The sequence below is a fragment of the Oncorhynchus keta genome, chromosome 27 (genome assembly GCF_023373465.1).
Source record: "Oncorhynchus keta strain PuntledgeMale-10-30-2019 chromosome 27, Oket_V2, whole genome shotgun sequence".
NCBI lineage: Eukaryota > Metazoa > Chordata > Actinopteri > Salmoniformes > Salmonidae > Oncorhynchus > Oncorhynchus keta.
This window is the reverse complement of record NC_068447.1, coordinates 42310409-42320408: the sequence shown is the minus strand read 5'-3', so window position 1 is coordinate 42320408 and position 10000 is coordinate 42310409. Positions and strand designations below refer to the sequence as shown.

The 10000-nt window shown below is 45.7% G+C and overlaps 1 protein-coding gene across 5 annotated transcripts in view; it reads right to left on the bottom strand.

Moving 5' to 3' along the window:
* Positions 1–10000, bottom strand: part of arhgef25a (Rho guanine nucleotide exchange factor (GEF) 25a) — a 144053-nt gene that overhangs the window by 100623 nt on the left and 33430 nt on the right. The window lies entirely within an intron of this gene.

Here is a 10000-nt window from a genome sequence, read left to right as displayed (position 1 = left end):
CTCATGGTTTGACAAACACCGCTCTAGGTCCACCATCTTTCACTGCAGATGCGGAGGCGTAACACAAGCCAGTACAGAGGATTGAGACGGACACCATGCGTCTCCATCTCTCGAGTTGAAAACTGATCGATTTGAATCATGTTTACATATCTGGCATTACACATCTCGTATGTATATAGTGTATTCTATGCTATTCTACTGTATCTTAGTCCGTTCCGCTCTGACATCGCTCGTCCATATGTATATAGTCTTAATTCATTCCTACTTAGATTTGTGTGTATTGGGTATATGTTGTGTAATTTGTTAGATATTACTTGTTAGATACTACTGCACAGTCGGAGCGAGAAGCACAAGCGTTTTGCTACACCCGCAATAACATCTGCTAATCACGTGTATGTGACCAATAACATCTGCTAATCACGTGTATGTGACCAATAACATCTGCTAATCACATGTATGTGACCAATAACATCTGCTAATCACATGTATGTGACCAATAACATCTGCTAATCACATGTATGTGACCAATAACATCTGCTAATCACATGTATGTGACCAATAACATCTGCTAATCACATGTATGTGACCAATAACATCTGCTAATCACATGTATGTGACCAATAACATCTGCTAATCACATGTATGTGACCAATAACATCTGCTAATCACGTGTATGTGACCAATAACATCTGCTAATCACATGTATGTGACCAATAACATCTGCTAATCACATGTATGTGACCAATAACATCTGCTAATCACATGTATGTGACCAATAACATCTGCTAATCACATGTATGTGACCAATAACATCTGCTAACCACATGTATGTGACCAATAACATCTGCTAATCACATGTATGTGACCAATAACATCTGCTAATCACATGTATGTGACCAATAACATCTGCTAATCATGTGTATGTGACCAATAACATCTGCTAATCACATGTATGTGACCAATAACATCTGCTAATCACATGTATGTGACCAATAACATCTGCTAATCACATGTATGTGACCAATAACATCTGCTAACCATGTGTATGTGACCAATAACATCTGCTAACCACGTGTATGTGACCAATAACATCTGCTAACCACGTGTATGTGACCAATAACATCTGCTAATCACGTGTATGTGACCAATAACATCTGCTAAACACGTGTATGTGACCAATAACATCTGCTAACCACGTGTATGTGACCAATAACATCTGCTAACCACGTGTATGTGACCAATAACATCTGCTAATCACATGTATGTGACCAATAACATCTGCTAATCACATGTATGTGACCAATAACATCTGCTAATCACATGTATGTGACCAATAACATCTGCTAACCACGTGTATGTGACCAATAACATCTGCTAATCACATGTATGTGACCAATAACATCTGCTAATCACATGTATGTGACCAATAACATCTGCTAATCACATGTATGTGACCAATAACATCTGCTAATCACGTGTATGTGACCAATAACATCTGCTAATCACATGTATGTGACCAATAACATCTGCTAATCACATGTATGTGACCAATAACATCTGCTAATCACATGTATGTGACCAATAACATCTGCTAATCACATGTATGTGACCAATAACATCTGCTAATCACATGTATGTGACCAATAACATCTGCTAATCACATGTATGTGACCAATAACATCTGCTAATCACATGTATGTGACCAATAACATCTGCTAATCACATGTATGTGACCAATAACATCTGCTAATCACATGTATGTGACCAATAACATCTGCTAATCACATGTATGTGACCAATAACATCTGCTAATCACGTGTATGTGACCAATAACATCTGCTAACCACGTGTATGTGACCAATAACATCTGCTAATCACATGTATGTGACCAATAACATCTGCTAACCACGTGTATGTGACCAATAACATCTGCTAATCACATGTATGTGACCAATAACATCTGCTAATCACATGTATGTGACCAATAACATCTGCTAATCACATGTATGTGACCAATAACATCTGCTAATCACGTGTATGTGACCAATAACATCTGCTAACCACGTGTATGTGACCAATAACATCTGCTAATCACATGTATGTGACCAATAACATCTGCTAATCACATGTATGTGACCAATAACATCTGCTAACCACGTGTATGTGACCAATAACATCTGCTAATCACATGTATGTGACCAATAACATCTGCTAATCACGTGTATGTGACCAATAACATCTGCTAGGGCAATGCTGCAGGGGACTCATTGCCAACTCATAGCACACAGACCCAAACCCTCACAGATGCAAACGTGCAGTCACATGACTTATACATGGATGCATAGTGTGGAGAGAGAGAGAGTATACCCCTCTGTGGGGTAATAAATAGTCCTTTATCATGCCTCCCTCTCAGGCATAGACTCTTTCTCTTTCCCTCTCCTCCACTTTCCCTCTCTCTCCCTCTCTCCCTCCCTCTCCCTCTCTCCCTCTCCTCCACTTCATATCTCTCTCCGTCTCTCTCTCCCTCTCCCTCTCGCCCTCCCTCTCCTCCACTTCATACCTCTTCCCCTCTCCCTCTCCCTCTCCCTCTCCCCTGTCCCCTCTCCCTCTCCCTCTCCCTCTCCCTCTCCCCCTCCCTCTCGCCCTCCCTCTCCTCCACTTCATACCTCTTCCCTCTCCCTCTCCCTCTCCCTCTCCCTGTCCCCCTCCCCTCTCCCTCTCCCCCTCTCTCTCCCTTTCTCTCCCTCTCTCTCTCTCTCTCTCTCTCTCTCTCTCTCTCTCTCTCTCTCTCTCCTCTCCTCTCTCTCTCTCTCTCTCTCTCTCTCTCTCTCTCTCTCTCTCTCTCTCTCTCTCTCTCTCTCTCTCTCTCTCTCTCTCTCTCTCTCTCTCTCTCTCTCTCTCTCTCTCTCTCCCCCTGGCAGCAGTGTCTGTTCAGCTGAGATTACCTGTGGCCCTTTGCAAACACAATCCGGTGTGTAGGAGGCTACGCCACAGCCCCAGATGTGGAGGCTTAGTACAGACTGGTACATTCTCTGTCCTAATCTCTCTCTCAGGGGTAACATACAAAGCAGTGCGCATATCTCCCTCCCTCTCTCCCTGTCTCTCCCTCTCCTCTCCTCCACTTCATATCTCTCTGTCTCTCCCTCTCCTCCACTTCATATCTCTCTCCCTCTCCCTCTCCCTCTCCCTCTCTCTCTCTCTCTGTCTCTCCCTCTCCTCCACTTCATATCTCTCTCCCTCTCCCTCTCTCTCTGTCTCTCCCTCTCCTCCACTTCATGTCTCTCTCCCTCTCCCTCTCTCTCTGTCTCTCACTCTCCTCCACTTCATATCTCTCTCCCCCTCCCTCTCTCTCTGTCTCTCCCTCTCCTCCACTTCATGTCTCTCTCCCTCTCCCTCTCTCTCTGTCTCTCACTCTCCTCCACTTCATATCTCTCTCCCCCTCCCTCTCTCTCTGTCTCTCCCTCTCCTCCACTTCATATCTCTCTCCCTCTCCCTCTCTCTCTGTCTCTCCCTCTCCTCCACTTCATATCTCTCTCCCCCTCCCTCTCTCTCTGTCTCTCCCTCTCCTCCACTTCATATCTCTCTCCCTCTCCCTCTCTCTCTGTCTCTCACTCTCCTCCACTTCATATCTCTCTCCCCCTCCCTCTCTCTCTGTCTCTCCCTCTCCTCCACTTCATGTCTCTCTCCCTCTCCCTCTCTCTCTGTCTCTCACTCTCCTCCACTTCATATCTCTCTCCCCCTCCCTCTCTCTCTGTCTCTCCCTCTCCTCCACTTCATATCTCTCTCCCTCCCTCTCTCTCTGTCTCTCCCTCTCCTCCACTTCATATCTCTCTCCCTCTCCCCCTCTCTCTGTCTCTCCCTCTCCTCCACTTCATATTTCTCTCTCTCTCTCTCCCTCTCCCTCTCCTCCACTTCATATCTCTCTCCCTCTCCCTCTCTCTCTGTCTCTCCCTCTCCTCCACTTCATATTTCTCTCTCTCTCTCTCCCTCTCCCTCTCCTCCACTTCATATCTCTCTCCCTCTCCCTCTCTCTCTGTCTCTCCCTCTCCTCCACTTCATATTTCTCTCTCTCTCTCTCCCTCTCCCTCTCCTCCACTTCATATCTCTCTCCCTCTCCCTCTCTCTCTGTCTCTCCCTCTCCTCCACTTCATATCTCTCTCCCTCTCCCTCTCTCTCTGTCTCTCCCTCTCCTCCACTTCATATCTCTCTCCCTCTCCCTCTCTCTCTGTCTCTCCCTCTCCTCCACTTCATGTCTCTCTCCCTCTCCCTCTCTCTCTGTCTCTCCCTCTCCTCCACTTCATATCTCTCTCCCTCTCCCTCTCTCTCTGTCTCTCCCTCTCCTCCACTTCATGTCTCTCTCCCTCTCCCTCTCTCTCTGTCTCTCACTCTCCTCCACTTCATATCTCTCTCCCCCTCCCTCTCTCTCTGTCTCTCCCTCTCCTCCACTTCATATCTCTCTCCCTCTCCCCCTCTCTCTGTCTCTCCCTCTCCTCCACTTCATATCTCTCTCCCTCTCCCTCTCTCTCTGTCTCTCCCTCTCCTCCACTTCATATTTCTCTCTCTCTCCCTCTCCCTCTCCTCCACTTCATATCTCTCTCCCTCTCCCTCTCTCTCTGTCTCTCCCTCTCCTCCACTTCATGTCTCTCTCCCTCTCCCTCTCTCTCTGTCTCTCCCTCTCCTCCACTTCATATCTCTCTCCCTCTCCCTCTCTCTCTGTCTCTCCCTCTCCTCCACTTCATATCTCTCTCCCCCTCCCTCTCTCTCTGTCTCTCCCTCTCCTCCACTTCATGTCTCTCTCCCTCTCCCTCTCTCTCTCCCCCTGGCAGCAGTGTCTGTTCAGCTGAGATTACCTGTGGGCCTTTTCAAACACAATCCGTTGTGTAGGAGGCTACGCCACAGCCACAATCATTGCCATGGTATGAGGAGGACGCGTTTTACGTGGGAGTTTTCATACTGTAAATAACCTATATGGATGTCAGGAAAAGGCTCGCTCAGTGACAGAGCTAGATACAGTACATATTTGCTCAAGCCAGTACCGTATCTCACACACACACACACATGCACATGCACACGCACGCAGTTATGTGAGGCAGTCCTCTTATTTCTGGTGCGAAAGTAAGAGTAGGGAGTAGGTTCCAGGGGTTGAATTAGGGAGGAGAAGGCCATTGTTGGGGTCAGGGGGAGGCTAGGAGTAGCAGGGAGCAGAGCTGCAGTTGCTCAATGACTCCATGACTTCTGTTTTCTCAGAGGCCAAGATGAGCTATCCAGGCACGGATCCACACACCAGTCAGTCAAACAACAAAACACTTTAGCAATGCTATAGGCCTGCCCGGTTGCTACCAACCACAAAAAAATCGGCAGGTTGGATGTTCTTATCAGGTTACGTATGACAGGCACACACACACACATACACACACACACACACACAGCACATTCACGTAATAGCGCCAAGCTCTGCTAAAGGAACCCATTGATTTTATCCATCCATTATTAAGCATTGATTAGGAAGCGGCGAGTTGGTCGTGTCTTGGCTGGGTGACTGCATAGAGGTTAAAGGAGGTCCACATTGCTCCATCGATTTTAATGTTTGACTTCCGCATTGCAGTTACCTCCGTCGATGGGGGGAATGGAAGGGGGGAGGAGAGGAGGGAGTGGGGGGAGGAAGCTTAGGTTCTATTGACATACAGTACTGATGAACATCTCAGCCCGTCGCCTCAGCCTACACCTCTAGGACATGTGTGACACTAAGAGGTAATTTTATTTTTGTTCTGCGCTGCATCCCAAATAGCACTGTTTCCCCTATACAGTGAGGGGGGGGGGGGATTGATCCCCTGCTGATTTTGTACGTATGTTAGCTCACTGACAAAGAAGTGATCAGTCTATAATTGTAATGGTAGGTTTATTTGAACAGTGAGGGACAGAATAACAACAACAAAATCCAGAAAAACGCATGTCAAAAGTGTTATAAATTGATTTGCATTTTAATGAGGGAAATAAGTATTTGACCCCTCTGCAAAACATGACTTGGTACTTGGTGGCAAAACCCTTGCTGGCTATCACAGAGGTCAATACTTTTTTCCCTCACTGTATAGTATTCAGACCCCTTGACTTTTTACACATTTTGTAACGCTACAGCTCCGAGACAGGATTGTGTCGAGGCACAGATCTGGGGAAGGATACCAAGACATTCCTGCGGTATTGAAGGTTCCCAAGAACACAGCAGCCTCCATCATTCTTAAATAGAAGAAGTTTGGAACCACCAAGACTCTTCCTAGAGCTGGGCGAACGGCCAAACTGAGCAATCAGGGGAGAAGGGCCTTGGTCAGGGAGGTGAACAAGAACCCAATGGTCACTCTGACAGAACTCCAGAGTTCCTCTGTGGAGATGGGAGAACCTTCCAGAAGGACAACCATCTCTGTAGCACTCCATCAATCAGGCCTTTATGGTAGAGTGGCCAGACAGAAGCCACTCCTTAGTAAATGACAGCCAGCTTGGAGTTTGTTGAAAGGCACCTAAAGACTCTCACACCATGAGAAACAAGCTGCTCTGGTCTGATGAAACCAAGATTGAACTCTTTGGCCTGAATGCCAAGTGTCACGTCTGGAGGAAACCTGGCACCATCCCTACGGTGAAGCATGGTGATGGCAGCATCTTGCTGTGGGGATGTTTTTCAGCGGCAGGGATGGGGAGAATAGTCAGGATCGAGGCCAAGATGAACGGAGCAAAGTACAGAGAGATCCTTGAAGAAAACCTGCTCCTCAGACTGGGGCGAAGGTTCACCTTCCAACAGGACAACAACAGTTAGCACACAGCCAAGACAACACAGGAGTTGCTTCCGGACAAGTCTCTGAATGTCCTTGAGTGGCCCAGCCAGAGCCTAGACTTGAACCCAATCGAACATCTCTGGAGAGACCCAGTCTGAAAATAGCAGTGCAGCGACGCTCCCCATCCATCTGGGAGAAACTCCCCAAATACAGGTGTGCCAAGCTTGTAGCATCATACCCCAAAAAAACAAAGTACTGAGTAAAGGGTCTGAATTCTTATGTAAATGTGATATTTTATATATATATATATATATTATTTGTTATTATGTGGTATTGTTTGTAGATTGATGACGAAAAACAGTGTAGTCCATTTCAGAGTAAAGCTGTAACATAATAAAATGTGGGAAATGTCAAGGGTTCTAAATCCCAATTCAACTGATTTTTTTCTCATATTTTTAATTAAGGAGCAGAGGAGTATGAAAATCATATTTATTCACTCCTAAATGAAACATGTGCACGATGGATAGTTTGACAACAAAGTCGATGGGCTGGTCTGCCCATTGCTGCTCGGCTCTATGAGGCAGGAGTGTATCCGTTACATACGGTTTAGATATTGCACTGCAGGCATGTGAGGTATTTGAGTGTCCTTCTGAGAATGTCCAGGCAATAAGAAGAAAGGAAACCCGCTGATTTACAAGCTCCCGATGACTCCCTGGGATTGAGCCTCAGTGGGTAGTAGTTCCGCGGCATTCTCTGCATAACCCTTTGATAAAGAGCAGATCTGGATTCAAACAGTACTTGAAATCGTTTCAAAATACCGTACATGTATTAGAGTAGAATAGTCCCAAAACGCCAAACCCGATCCGTCTGAGTCTCCAGGCAGGCAATTTTCTCAAGTACGTCGTACATCTGAACAAGTCTGAGTGCAAAACGCAAAACCGATCAAAACTCTATGTTGACTATGTGCAACGCACAAGATCGTGGTCACTTTTCCACCCAATTTAATCAGTGTTCCATCGAGAAATACATTTCCCCCAATATGATACCTGATCATATAAAGCCATTTCCTTTCGCAATGCAACACTCAAATGACTTTTGATATGATTCTCTCCTCTATTGTTGGAGTGAATTGTACTGTTCCTTAATCCTTAATTGATGATCACTGAACCGCTTGGTAAACCTACACATTTGACTTGGTCAACGGGTTTTTGTCTACTACAGAATCGGAGAACGACGAAATGAAAATGCCTGTCCGTAAAGTAGAAACACAAAACAAGTCAGATGTACACACCCCGATGTACTGTGATGATGGGGCCTGTGATTTACACTTCACAGGAGGCAACAACAAAAGAATCGGACATTTGACAAGATCAGAGATGTGCGGCAGCAGATTAAATCAAAGTGTGTCGCTCACGCACACAGATTAGCGGAGGTTTACAGCGGGGCGCAGCGAAATCTTTACCGCTCCTACCGTGCAGTAATACAATATCCATACAATACCATTACGCAAATAATCCAAAAACAGTCCCAAAACAGGAAAGAAATGCCTCCCTTATGCTGTGAACATGTATCCAACATGAAGTTGATGGGGTCTTTTAAGGTTTAAACTGCTTTACTAAAAAATTGCATTGGCCAATACAGCTCTGTGATGCTGTAAAAAAATGTAAACAAATACGCCACACAGTTCACACATTTTGGTATGTGACCGCAGTGGGAATCAAACCCACAACTCTGGTGTTGCTAGTGCCATGCTCTTACCTACTGAGCCACCTTACGGGCCCACCACAATACATAGGTACAATGCAATACTATATATATTTTTTTTTAAATACACAATTACAATACAGGTGAAATTATGTATGATTGCCATCCCCATGAGCGCAGCCTCTTTCAGGCTACGGATGACTCATGCAAAGATGCGCACGACCGGCTTGACGCTAACCTAGTGCCTGCTAAACACCACGCTTCTTTCATTTGATCACATGTGTAAATGTGATGTTCAGTCAATCTGAATGGGTAGTGTAATTGTTGTCAGGCCCCTGACCTTACAGATCCTTAGTATTCTCTATGTTTGGTTCGGTCAGGGTGGGACTCGGGTGTCTATCGTTGTCTCTGATTGGGGATCATACTTAGGCAGCCCTTAGCTGCTAAGATCCCCACCATTAGGTTGTGGGATCTTGTTTCCTGTTTAGTGTCTTAGCCTGACAGAACTGTGCGCTTTCGTTTTCACTTGTGTTATTTTGTTTGAGCGTTTTTTTAAATAAAATAATCATGAACACTTTCCACGCTGCACTTTGGTCCACTTCCTACCACCAACGAGAGACGTTATAATTAGTGTAATGAACTGTCATGAACTGTAATTGACAGTACATTCAAAGGGCAATTTTATCTATTGGATCAACTGGTAGGTAAAATGACTCAAATGAGAAGAAATCATCATGCTGTGTTTTGGTGATTAAACCAATGTTCTCATTATATTTCACAGTAAACTTCTCATTTAGATCAACGTTTGTGTGGTGAAACAAGTCTACAAAACAAAATGAATGCACGATGAAAGGATTGGAATGTCAGACTGGCTGCGTTACTAGTGTTACCAGTTTGGATTTCTGTACTAAGAGTTTGGAAAACTCACTACATACCAAATAAACAGTAGACTCAGTTTCAGAAGTGGTTGAACCCAGGTCTGATATATAGTGTAAAGGGAGGTATGCAGAAATTACCTGGCACCATGATCAGGTCAACCTGTTCTCTACATACATCTATACCCTGTGTGTGTGTGTGTGTGTGTGTGTGTGTGTGTGTGTGTGTGTGTGTGTGTGTGTGTGTGTGTGTGTGTGTGTGTGTGTGTGTGTGTGTGTGTGTGTGTGTGTGTGTGTAAGTTTGTGCCTGACTGTGTGGACTATCTGGTAAACGTTACAGCAGTAGAGTGTGTTCTGGGTCTGGTGGATTCTTTGGATTTCATGAGTCTATAAAGGTCTTTGTTCTTATTACGTATCCACCGCTTTTACTCAACCTCACTATTCTAATAGACTGCTGCTCTTCCTGCTGAACTTCATTATGAGAAACCTTTCAAAAGGGTACAAGGGAGGAGAGAGAGGGGGAGAAAGAGAGAGAGAGGGGGGAAAGAGAGAGGGGAGAGAGAAAGAGAGAGGGAGAGGGAGGGAGGGAGGGAGGGAGGGAGGGAGGGAGGGAGGGGGGAGGGAGGGAGGGAGGGAGGGAGGGAGGGAGGGGGAGGG